The sequence below is a fragment of the Micromys minutus genome, assembly GCF_963924665.1.
Source record: "Micromys minutus genome assembly, chromosome: X".
Classification (NCBI taxonomy): domain Eukaryota; kingdom Metazoa; phylum Chordata; class Mammalia; order Rodentia; family Muridae; genus Micromys; species Micromys minutus.
Genome location: NC_137970.1, coordinates 8,746,945 through 8,758,893, shown reverse-complemented (window position 1 = coordinate 8,758,893; position 11,949 = coordinate 8,746,945).

Sequence of the window (11,949 nt, the reverse complement as noted above, 5' to 3'; positions counted from 1 at the left end):
TTTAAAGGTTTGATAGTATGCATTAAAATCTTACTAGTTACAATGAGCATAAAGTACATGTAAAACAAGATGTAATCTGGAAATAGTCTAAGTGTTCTTGGTGTGTAAAGATTAAGCATAATGGTTTTTCATTTTCTTTTTTTTCTTTTTTTTTGGACTTTGTTTTTCTTGAACTTCATATAGTCTGTGAGTTGTTTCTGGGGTGTTCAGAGCTTTCTGGGGTTAGTATCAAATTATCAGTGACTGCATATTTTGTCTGTTCTTTTATGACTGGGTTATCTCACTCAGGATGATATTTTCTAGATGCATCTATTTTCTTAAGAATTTCATAAAGTCATTGTTTCTGATAGCTGAGTAGTACTCCATTGTGTAAATATATCACATTTCTTGTATCCATTCATCTACTGAAAAATGTCTGGGTTCTTTCCAGCTTCTGGCTATTATAAATAGGGCTGCTATGAACATTGTGATGCATGTGTCTTTGTTGTATGTTGGAGCTTCTCTGGGATATATGCCCAGAAGTGGAATAATTGGATCTTCAGGTAGTACTATTTCCAATTTTCTGAGGAATCGCCAGACTGATTTCCAGAGTGGTTGTACCAGTTCACAACCCCACCAACAGTGGAGAAGTGTTCCTCTTTCTCCACATCCTTGCCAGCATCTGCTGTCATCTGAATTTTTGTTCTTAGCCATTCTGGTTGGTGTGAGGTGGAATCTCAGGGTTGTTTTGATTTGAATTTCACTAATGGGTAATGATATTGAGCACTTCCTTAGATGCTTCTCTGCCATTCTATATTCTTCAATTGAGAACTTTTTGTTTACCTTTGTAACCCATTTTTTTAAGAGGATTGTTTGATTCTCTGGTGTCTAACTTCTTGAGTTCTTTATATACCTTGGAAATTAGGCCTCTATTATATGTGGGGTTGGGAAAGATATTTTCCCAATCTGTTGGCTGCTGTTTTGTCTTCTTGACAGTGTCCTTAGCCTTACAGCAACTTTGCAATCTCATTAAGTCCCATTTGGTGATATTTGACCTTAGAGCACGAGCCATTGGTGTTCTGTTCAGGAAACTTTCACCTGTGCCAATGTGTTCTAAGGTTTTCCATGCTTTCTCTTCTTATACTTTCAGTGTACTTGGTTTAATGTGGAGATCTTTGATCCACTTGCACTTGAGCTTTGTACAAGGAGATAAGAAAGGGTCTAGTTTCATTCTTCTGCATGCTGAGGGCCAGTTGGACCAATACCATTTGTTGAAGAGGCTGTCCTTTTTTCATTGAATGTTTACAGATCCTTTGTCAAAAATCAAGTGACCATATATGTAAGGGCTCATATCTGGATCTTCTATTCTATTCCACTGATTCAAGTGCCTACCAATGTCATGCAGTTTTTAACACAATTGACTTGTAACATAGCTTGAGGTCAGGGAATGGTTATTTCCGCAGATGCTTTCTTATTGTTGAGGATGTATTTTGATATTCTAGGTCTTTTGTTATTCCAGATAAAACTGCACATTGCTCTTTCCAACTCTATGAAGAATTGGGTTGGAATTTTGATGGGAACTGCATTTAATCTGTAGATTGCTTTTGGTAAGATGGCCATTTTTACAATGTTGATTTTTCCAATCCTTGAGTATGGAAGATCTCTCCATTTTCTGAGATCCTCCTCAATTTCCTTCTTTAGAGGTTTGAAGTTCTTGTCATACAGGTCCTACACTTGCTTAGTTAGAGTCACACCAAGGTATTTCATAGTTTTTGTGACAGGTACGTTTTCCCTAATTTCTTTCTCCACATGTTTGTCCTTTGAGTATAGGAAGGCTACTGATTTGTTTGAGTTAATTTTGTATCCAGCCACTTTGCTGAACTTGTTTATCAGCTGTAGGAGTTCTCAGGTGGAATTTTTGGGGTCACTTATGTACACTATCATCTTATCTGCAAATAGTGATGATTTTACTTCTTCCTTTCCAATTTGTATCCCTTTGATTTCCTTTCGATTTCTAATTCAATACAGAATCTCTTCATCCCAATGTCTACCACAATCCTTCCAAGTCTAAAGACTGTCAACTTCAGTAGTCTTCTAAATTATTTCCTTGCTTCAATTTTTAAATCTTTCTAATAAATTATCGACAAACTGTATGAGCAAGTCTTTTAAAATGACAGTCTGATCATGTCAACCAACCTTCCTCTACCTGTAAAGATACAGAGGCTGTTTGGTTCAGAGACAGGTCTATACTTATTGTTTCAAAGAAGACAATTTATTAAGTATTTAGCAAGCAAATGTTAAGGAAGAAGAAAGTAGTAGAGAGATTGAAGCAACAAAATATCAGCAGACCAGGAACTTTCAGTATCTGGTGCAGACACCAGACTGAGGGAGCACAAAGAATGGTAACATGACAAGATCAAGAGATCACAACAACCAGCAGACACTGACTGTGGGAAGAAGCAATCATGGCGGAGTCCCTGAATAAGACTTTCACTAATTACTTTCAAGATTTTCTTTTCTACAGCACACATTTTTATAACATAATAAATAAATAAATAAATAAATAAATAAATAAATAAATAAATAAATTTATAGTAACCTATGTTAGAAATGGTTTATTTTTAAGTTGTTCTTAAAAATTCAGTGACAATTTTTGTTATTCAAAAATCATTGTTTAGTCTATACACACCAAGAAAACTCTGACTGTTTCCATGTTATGTTCTGTTCTACATGTACTTTATGCTTATCGCAACTAGTAAGATTTCAATGCATACTATCAAACCTCTAAAAGAATTAAGTACTGACAAAAATATATTCATATAGTTTTATCCCAAAATGCTTTTAAAAATCTGTACATGTGTCTCTCTTTTTAAAATAAATTTGTAAGAAAAAATCTAAAAAAAAATAATAATGCTGTATAATACCAATACTGGTTAGAGTTCTTGTTTTATTTAGTTGTTTCTGTCAACATGAGTCATCCGGGAAGATGGGTCCTTAATTGACCTATAGGCAAGCCTGTGGGGTATTTTCTTAATTAATGGTTAATATGGGAAGATACAAGATCATTGTGGGTGGTCCCATCCCTGGACAGGTGGTAGTGGATGGTATAAGAAAGTAGGCTGAGCAAGCCATGGGGAGTAAGGCAGTAAAAAACACCCTACTATGGCTTCAACATCAGCTTCGCCTTCAGGATCCCACTTTGAGCTTCTGCCCTGACTTCCATGGAAGATCAACTATATAAATAAACTCTTTTCTGTCCAAATTGCTATTGGTTATAGTCTTTAATACACCAATAGAAACTCAAGTGGACTAAATCACTAAATCCCTAGCTGTTAGCTGTTTTTGTTTTTTTTTTTTTTTGTTTGTTTTGTTTTGTTTTGTTTGTTTTTGTTTGTTTTTTTGGTTTTTTTTCCCCCATTACAGAGTTAGTGGGCTAGCCTGCCTTAGGACAGAAAGACACTTGAAATAAATATGCTAATGCCTTGTCCAAAAAAGCATTTTTTCACTCCCAGAGGCTTCTTTCAACAGGGTTGAACAGCACTTGACAGTTTACCAATAGAATGTTTAACTCAGCTTTATAATTTGCAAAATGAAAAGCCATAAACTTCACAGCTACTTTATTGCCTGGCTGCAGGGTTTCCTTTACTCATGTTGTTCATATTTCTTCTGGATTGCCCTGTTCGAAGCACAGTAACTTTCTTTGTGGTCTACTAATAGACCATTTTTCCTTAAGACTTCCATAATGACATCCATGCTTCTACCAGGTTAAACATCTAGCTATTCCTTTCTTGCCTCTTAGCCAAGTTATTACTTCCCCAGAGAAATTAACTTTTTCTTTTACTTCATGTCCTCATGGTATGTGAGTCATGGTATCTTCTGCTCTTTCAAATCTACACTGGATATTTATCCTTTTTTCCCGTCTTCTGGCAAATTTCTAGTCATTTTTCTTAGTTCAAAATTTTCCTATTATAAATATTATAGGGTCATCATATTTGAGAACATATACAGCTGTCCTTGACGTGGTTACAGTCAAATCGTGATCCTCAAACTCAGACTGTGAGCCACATGTTTAAGGCAACATGTTGACACATCCATCCCACATCTCTACTGGTTTTTAACAATCACCAGCTTGGTAGCTTAAAATAATAAACTTACTCTTTTCCTGTTTCGAGTGTCAAAAACCAAAGGTTCTCAAATCCAAGACAAAGAAGGGTCTACAGAGATTTTAGCTACCTTTATTTTCCTCTAAACTTCCTTATATTTCTTGACTTCTTTTACAAAGCGTTAGTTATCACGTTGCTTTTGGGAGCCTCTCTGTCTGCCACCCACTTACAAGACACACAAAATTACATGGAATTCACATAAGTGATATGGGAGAGTCTCCTTAGTTCAAAAAATATTTAATCTTATCAGCAAAGTTCTTTATCCATGTAATTTAGTATGTATAAAGGTTTCCATGGATACAACATGGACATACTAGGAGTCATTATTCAGCCTCCCCCAGTGCTTGTTCATTGCTTGTAAGTTAGAGATCTGTCTCTCTCTTTATTAGATTTTCTGCTTCCAGATAGGGAGATTTAGATTTATTTGTGTTCATAGTTATGCTGAGCAGACTCTTTGTTCTATAGTAGACATTTAGAAGGAATTGTGAAATGAATGAATATGTTTTGTTATATCATTTTGAAAGATTGTTACACTTGTGTGGCTTACTTTTGAAAAAATATATTTATTAAGCTAGAATCAGAGTAAAACACTTTAACTTCTCATTTACTAATTATTAATTACTCAGCATTAGCACCAATATTACATTATCCTATATTTTCTGTGAGGGATATGATCCAAGACTCTCACAAAATTCCTGAGAGTAGGAATAGTACCTTATGTAAACTGATGTTTTTTTTCCCTGTGCATACTTATGTGTGACAAAGTTTAAGTGCCCAAAGAAATTAGAGCCCAGACAATGATGATTAACTACAATATCATAAAACCGAACAACTTTGATACTAACAACTAATAATAAATACAACACTTATAATAATATCCTGAAATGAAATTTACTTGAATATTCATTCTCTTCCTTTCCTTTTTTGTACCCTTTTTGTTTTTCAAAATATCTCATTTTAAACAGGACAATAACCATATATTAAAATTGTCTATCATTCCATTTCTTTCATTCTCCCTTTTGTTCACTCTCTTCTTTCTTCCTTCCCTGCTTTTTCACAAAATAGCACATTCCTCTCTCTCTCTCTCTCTCTCTCTCTCTCTCTCTCTCTCTCTCTCTCTCTCTCTCTCTCTCTCTCTCTCTCTCTCTCTCTCTCTCTCTCTCTCGTCTTGTTTTAATTAAGGAAAGCAGCGTTATGGTGGGTTGAATATGCTTGGCCCAGGGAGCTGCGCTATTTGGAGGTGTGGCCTTGTTGGAGTAGGTGTGGCCCTGTTGAAGGAAATGTGTTACTTTGGGTGTGGGCCATAAGACCCACATCCTAGCTCCCGGAAAATCATTATTCTGCTAGCAGCTTTCCAGATGAAGATGTAGAATTCTCAACTCCTCTTGCACCATGCCTGCCTGGACACTGCCATGACCCTGCCTTGATGACAATGAATTGGATCTCTGAACTTGTAGCTAGACCCTATTAAATGTTTGCCTTATAAGAGTTGCCTTGGTTGTGGTGTCTGTTCACAGCAGCAAAACCCAAACTAAGACAGGTGTTTTGCTGATATATTCAAATTGTTAATATAACAATTCATTCATTTTTAAATTACATTTTATTGGATATTCTCTGTATTTATTTTTCAAATGTAATCCCCCCTGTTCCCCAGTCCGATTCCCCCCTCCCCCTCCACTTGCTTCCATGAAGGTGCTCCCTCTCTCATCCACCCTCTCTCCCTGCAGTACCTTGGCATTTCCCTACACTGGGAAAATAAGCATTCACTAGACCAAAGGCTTTTTCTCCCATTGATACCGGACAATGCTATCCTCTGTCACATATGCAACTAGAGTCATGGGTCTCTTCTTGTGAGCTCATTGGTTGATGTTTTAGTCCCTGGGAGTTCTGGGGGTTGGGTTGCTTGATAATGTTCTTGTTCTCATGGGGTTGCAAACCTTTTCAGCTCCTTAAGTCCTTCCTTCTTTAACTCTTTCATTGGGGTCCCCATGTTCAGTCCAATGGGTAGCTGCAAGCATCCTCAACTGTATCAGTATGACTCTGGCAAACCCTCTGAGGAGGCATCCATATCAGGCTCCTGCCAATAAGCACTTCTTGGCTTCAGCAATAGTGCCTGGGTTTGGTGGCTGCATATGGGGTGGATCCCCAGGTATGGCAGTCTCTGGATGATCTTTTCTTCAATACCTGCTCCTCTATTTGTTCCTGTATTTCCTCCAATTCATTCATTTTGAGATCATTAGCAAATGGTGTATGATTACAAAAATAATGCCAACAGCCAGTGAACTTGATACCAAAATAGTTGCTAAGTAGTAGGAGAGTAGCATGTACAGCATGTGAAACTACCTCATGAGTTTGTTCCCGTGTACAGGAAGTCTCAATGCATGGCCTATTCATTTAATATTCATTTATTTACTATTTTCAAATTTCTCATTTTTATTATCACACTGTCTACTTACTTAGCTTCTTGAGGATGTATAGAAAACCTATATTTTTAGAGCTGCCGGAGCCTGTCTGGCCTTAATAACTCTGTTTAATGCCATAAAAATACCATACACCAAATAATAAAAAGTACATTTATTTTTTGCCAGCTATAGTGGCACATACATGAAATCACAGCACTTAATGAAACTGAGCAAGATTTGTAATTTCTTGCTTAGCCTGTGTCTCAAAAACACAACAGCAACAACAAAAGATTCTTTAACTCATAGTTCAGAGGAGAGATGTCTATTACCATGTTTGGTTTTGTAGTGAAGTTTTTCTTCATGGATTGGAAATGGCTGAATTTTTGCCAAGCATCTTTATAAGACGTTCCTTTTATAAAAGCACACAAAGATAATTCTGTAGAACATTTTACTTTGATAAGTGTATCATTCCTAGTATTCCAGGCTCCCACCTTATGGCCTTATTTAACTTTATCACTTTAAAGGCCCTGTCTCCAAACACAGACAAACTGGCTAATTGAAACTTCAACAAATGACATTTGAAATAATGTAGTATAGTCTAACCAAGCTCAACAAACACAACCAGATCACAGAATACATTTGATGTTATTCTTGTTGCTTACAAATCTTTGACATGGAAAGATGCTTCTTCTTACTGTTATTATTGTGTATTTATTTTTATATGGTATTGCTTCATATGACACATGCCTCTCACTCCATCTGTTAGTTCCTTCATTCCTTTAGAGAGTTTCACTTCATTCACATTGCATATGTAGGAATGATATGTCATTGGAAAAAGAAAAAGAACCTCAGGTTAATCAAATCAAGTCAGACTCAAAAAGAGTTTTCTCTCATTATGGATCCTGGATTTTACATAAACTCATGTTTACTTCCATTATTTAGTTATAATCTGTGAAAATGCAGAAAATAGTACCCATTAATATTTGTTCTTAACACAATGGATATAGTCACATAACAACATCTAAGAAACAAATAAATGTCAGTGACTTGTCGTTTCCTTAAACAGTGGTAGAATAGTTAAGCATCTGAGTGCACTTCTTTTAAGAAGCTCAAGAAAAGGCTCGTTTTCCAATTGTAGGCGAATGCCAAGGCACTTAGTGGGAGAGGGTGGTTTGGAGCACCTTCATGGAGGCAGAGGGAGGGGGGATATGGGAGTGGGGGGAAAGGGGTATAACATTTGAAATTTAAATACAGAGAATATCCAATTAAATGGGCAAGAAAAAGAGTAATCTTCAGACATAAGAAAATATTTACACAAGGCTGATGCAACACAGGAAGGATTGTTGATATTTAAGATTTATTATTTTTGAGATAGTCATACACAGTCCAGGCAGATCTTGAACTTCCTATCCTCCTGCTTCCACTTCTTAAGTGCTCAGGTTACAGGCATGAGGTGCTGTGTCCAGCTTAAATCCTAAAGAATAGATTGTTTTAGGACCTAAAGGTTCTCCACTTCTGCCTTGTAATAACTAGAACAGCCAACTTGACCCAGTAACCACAATGCTAAATAACTCAAAGCTAATAGACATACTATAATGATTGATCAGTTTCATCTTTCCCTCTAAGTATTTGTCAAGAAAAGCTTCATAGGGAGCTTAGTTCTGTCTGTGTCCCCTGAGACAGGACACCATAATTCTATACTACGAAGTAAATGTCTTCGTATAGAAATTAATCATAAAAATGTGATAGTTTGAAGAGTCCTGTCAGAAGTTCCCTTAATCTTACTAGACACAACATGGAGGGGAAGAAAAGATGGTCAACACTGGGTGATGCAATGAAATTGCTGCATTCACAGGGAGCCAACACAGGAATAAAAAGAAAGCTTAGAAACATTCATGTGGTAAAGAAGGCTAGAAAGCAAACTATGGTTTGCAATTAATGTCTTGCAGAAAATTTTAAAGCTTGGGCATTTGGGTATTTCTACAAGTGTATATACTATAGCATATTTATTAAAAAATGAAGCTGAAGCAGTTCATCTACCTCGCAATAGCTGAGTCATTAAGTAAGTCATAGGGTAGTTACATCCTGGACCATAACAAAAAATTCATTATATACATACCTATAAATCTCCATGTCCCTGGATATATATGTAGGAATAATAGAGATATGTTTCCTTGAAAAGCCAAACTCTATTCACTAAAAAAAAAAAAAAAAAAAGTTTTGTTATTTATGTTTCACTTAAAAATACTTATATATGCTGTGGTACCAGCCCTAGACATGCATACACAACATCATGCCATTTTCTTACAGTATACCAAAGCTCCTGAGGAGCTATTGGCAGTTGATGGCTGCTGAGAAATGGAGAATCAATTTCCTTTAGGAATGTGGCCACTAGTACATTGCCTGTGCCCCATTGAATGATCCTCTTACTCACACACATCTCGATTAAAAATAAAATAAATGAGACTTAAAGGTACAAGAGAAACTGAGGGAGATTAAGGGAAACTAAGAAGTGGATATAATCAAGATTATGTATATAATAAATATATACTGTATATATTCAGAGTATATACTATCAAAATAAAAAATGTACAGATTATGACAGAAATTATTGATGACCTGTACTCTTGTTTTATGAGAGGCTGTTATATGGTTTAATATAGTGGACAAAACAGTATACTTTCATAGTTATTACATATTTTTATTCTAACTGTTTTGCTAGCCATGAACTAATGACTACTTATGATGACTGGACTGAGATAAAATTCTGGGTGAAGAAATTCATTTTGGTTGGTGTGTTACAAAAGAGATTACTCCACCTTGGAACCTGTCAACATCAGCCAGAAACAGGTAGGTCAGCTGCAGACATTCACCCCTTCCTCTTCTCATCCAAATCCAATATCCTAGCATCATCGCCAGCTCTTTATCAGACCACCTGCTACAGCCTCCACCCCGCTTATTCCTATCTCCAATGGATCACACAAATCTTCCCCTCCAACCTTTTTTTGCTCCACTCATCCCCTTCTACCAATCCCCAATACCAGCTGGAATTCACTGGTACCCCACTAAATAGGCCTCTTCTCCTCTTTTCCAAATCTAAACCCTTAGTCTCAGCTACCCAACCCCCACTCTGTAGCAGACCACCTGCTGTGTCATCTCCCTCCTCTATGCCCATGTCTCTAGGGGATTTTCTCCTGCTACATTCTTCCCCACTTATCCTGTTATCCCAGCTCCCAAATCCATCAGACATTTTCTGAGAACCTGTGAGCCAAGCCTGCAGAGAAGCTAGTCTGCCAGCTAAGTAGCCCTATCTAATAGCCCTTTCTATTCCAAGATCTGCAGCAGATTTATCTGCTGTGGCTTCTCCTCACCCCTTGTCACCATTTTCAAAGTTAAGCATTCCTTGTCTGCATTTCTCTTTCCTATGGATGCCCTTAGAAACTCCCTCCTATCCTATTCACATTCCTAAGTGTCCCTTCTTAATAATTAGAAACACGTTTTACCTGGAACTATCAGTGGCCATACCTAGCAAGATCCCAGAATTTCCCACCAGGCAACACACAACAACTACAATCTCCTAAGAACCAGACAAAGCAACAGAAACCAGTCCAGATATCAGCACCTAGAATTACAATCTTCCCAAACTCAGATGCCACAAGCCAACTGCAACTGATGATGACTTGTAAATAAAAACTTAGTTTTCTCTCAGGAAGCATCATTGGAAAACAAACTAATCTTAAGGATATGCTGCATGTCCAGCAGTAGATGCCCAGCAAAACTGAACTCAATGACATCTTTGGAGGTTCCTTATCTCATAAATGTTGTGTCAGGGCTTTTTTTATATATGCATATATTATACAGTGTTTTGCATATATACAAACTATGGCTTCCAGTTTAATTTTTATGGGAATCATAAATATATGTATGAATGGATCTGTTTGCTTTGCCTTTTCTTGGGCTCTTTTTATTTTCTGTTTGTTTCATCCTAGTCTAATGTGTTAACTTTTTTTTTATCTTATTTTATGTTATTATGTTATTGTGTTGTAGTAAATATTAAAAAAGAAAAATGGTTTATCCCTTTATTATCCCTGAGATCTCACTCCTCTGGCCTAACTCTGATATGGAGCCACACACACCTCTGTTGCCCAGTCCAAGCTATCACTAGCCCAACTTGTCTGCACAACTCCCCTCTTGGCTGTTTTCTACCGCCTGTTCTCCGCCTCTATCCCGGGGTATTTCTGTTCTCCCAAATCCCACCAACATAACTCTACAGCCCGATAGTTTTTTTTTTTTTTTTTTTACAGGTTTATATATTCAACTTTTAATCTACAAACCCTCTACATAACCAGATTGCTTCAAATAGACAAAGATACAAACTTCCCTTTTATGTGTCATACTAGACTTATAAAATCCTTAATGTTCATAGCTATTTAACACCAATCAATATCACCTAGGGTCTAGCTGGTCCTTGGGAGCCTCCATCTTGCAATGACCTCTCTTTCCTCTGATGATCTCTGACCTACTCAGCCCTCTCAGCCCTCTCAAACTCCCTTGCCCCTCCCAGTCACTGACTTTCCTTTATTTTACTCATTAAAATGGGAAGGTTCAGTTGGAGTCAAGTGACTAGGCAGCCCTTCTTGGGGAAGTGGAATTAACATTAAAATACAAACAGCATCAGGACAATCCTCAGTTTTCCCTTAGAAACCTGCTTGTATTCTAATGAGAGACAGAAAGGGGGTGGATTGGGATGGGATGAGAGATGAAGAGGAACCAGGAGAAGATGAGAGATGAGAAACCATAATCAACCTATATTATATGCAGGGGTGAAAGCTATTCTTAATAATAGGGGAAATGAGACATTGTAAAAAGGAGAGAGAAAAAAGGTTGCTATAGTTTTCTGACATCTAACATTGGATCATTAATCTAAGGCCAAAGTAATTGTCATTCATATTGAACTTGCCCATTTTTCATTCATCTTCATGACTTTAGAACTTTTCTATATTCTCAGTATTTGGAACTTCTATTTTGCAATTAAACTTTACCTAGTATATTTTAGCTTAGACTGTCCAATTAAAGAAGCAATTTTCTGATTTTTAGAAATGTGTTATTCATTTACTAATTTCCATTTTTTTAAATTTCCATTTCTTTATTCCTCTCTATTTCTTGGGTCTATTTTTCTGAAATACATGAGTTGTTTTCTCTGAATCTTTTTTAGTTTATTCACTTTGCTACTCAGAGCTAATATTCTGGGACAGTTTCTGGATGTTTCTACACACCTTTTATGAAATTTGAAACTCTATTTTTTGTGCTTTTTATTTCAGGGAGATCTGAATTGATCAGGACTGTCCTTTAATCACAGCATCTTCTCTTTGTTTTCTGCAAATAGTAACACTAAAACTGTCTTG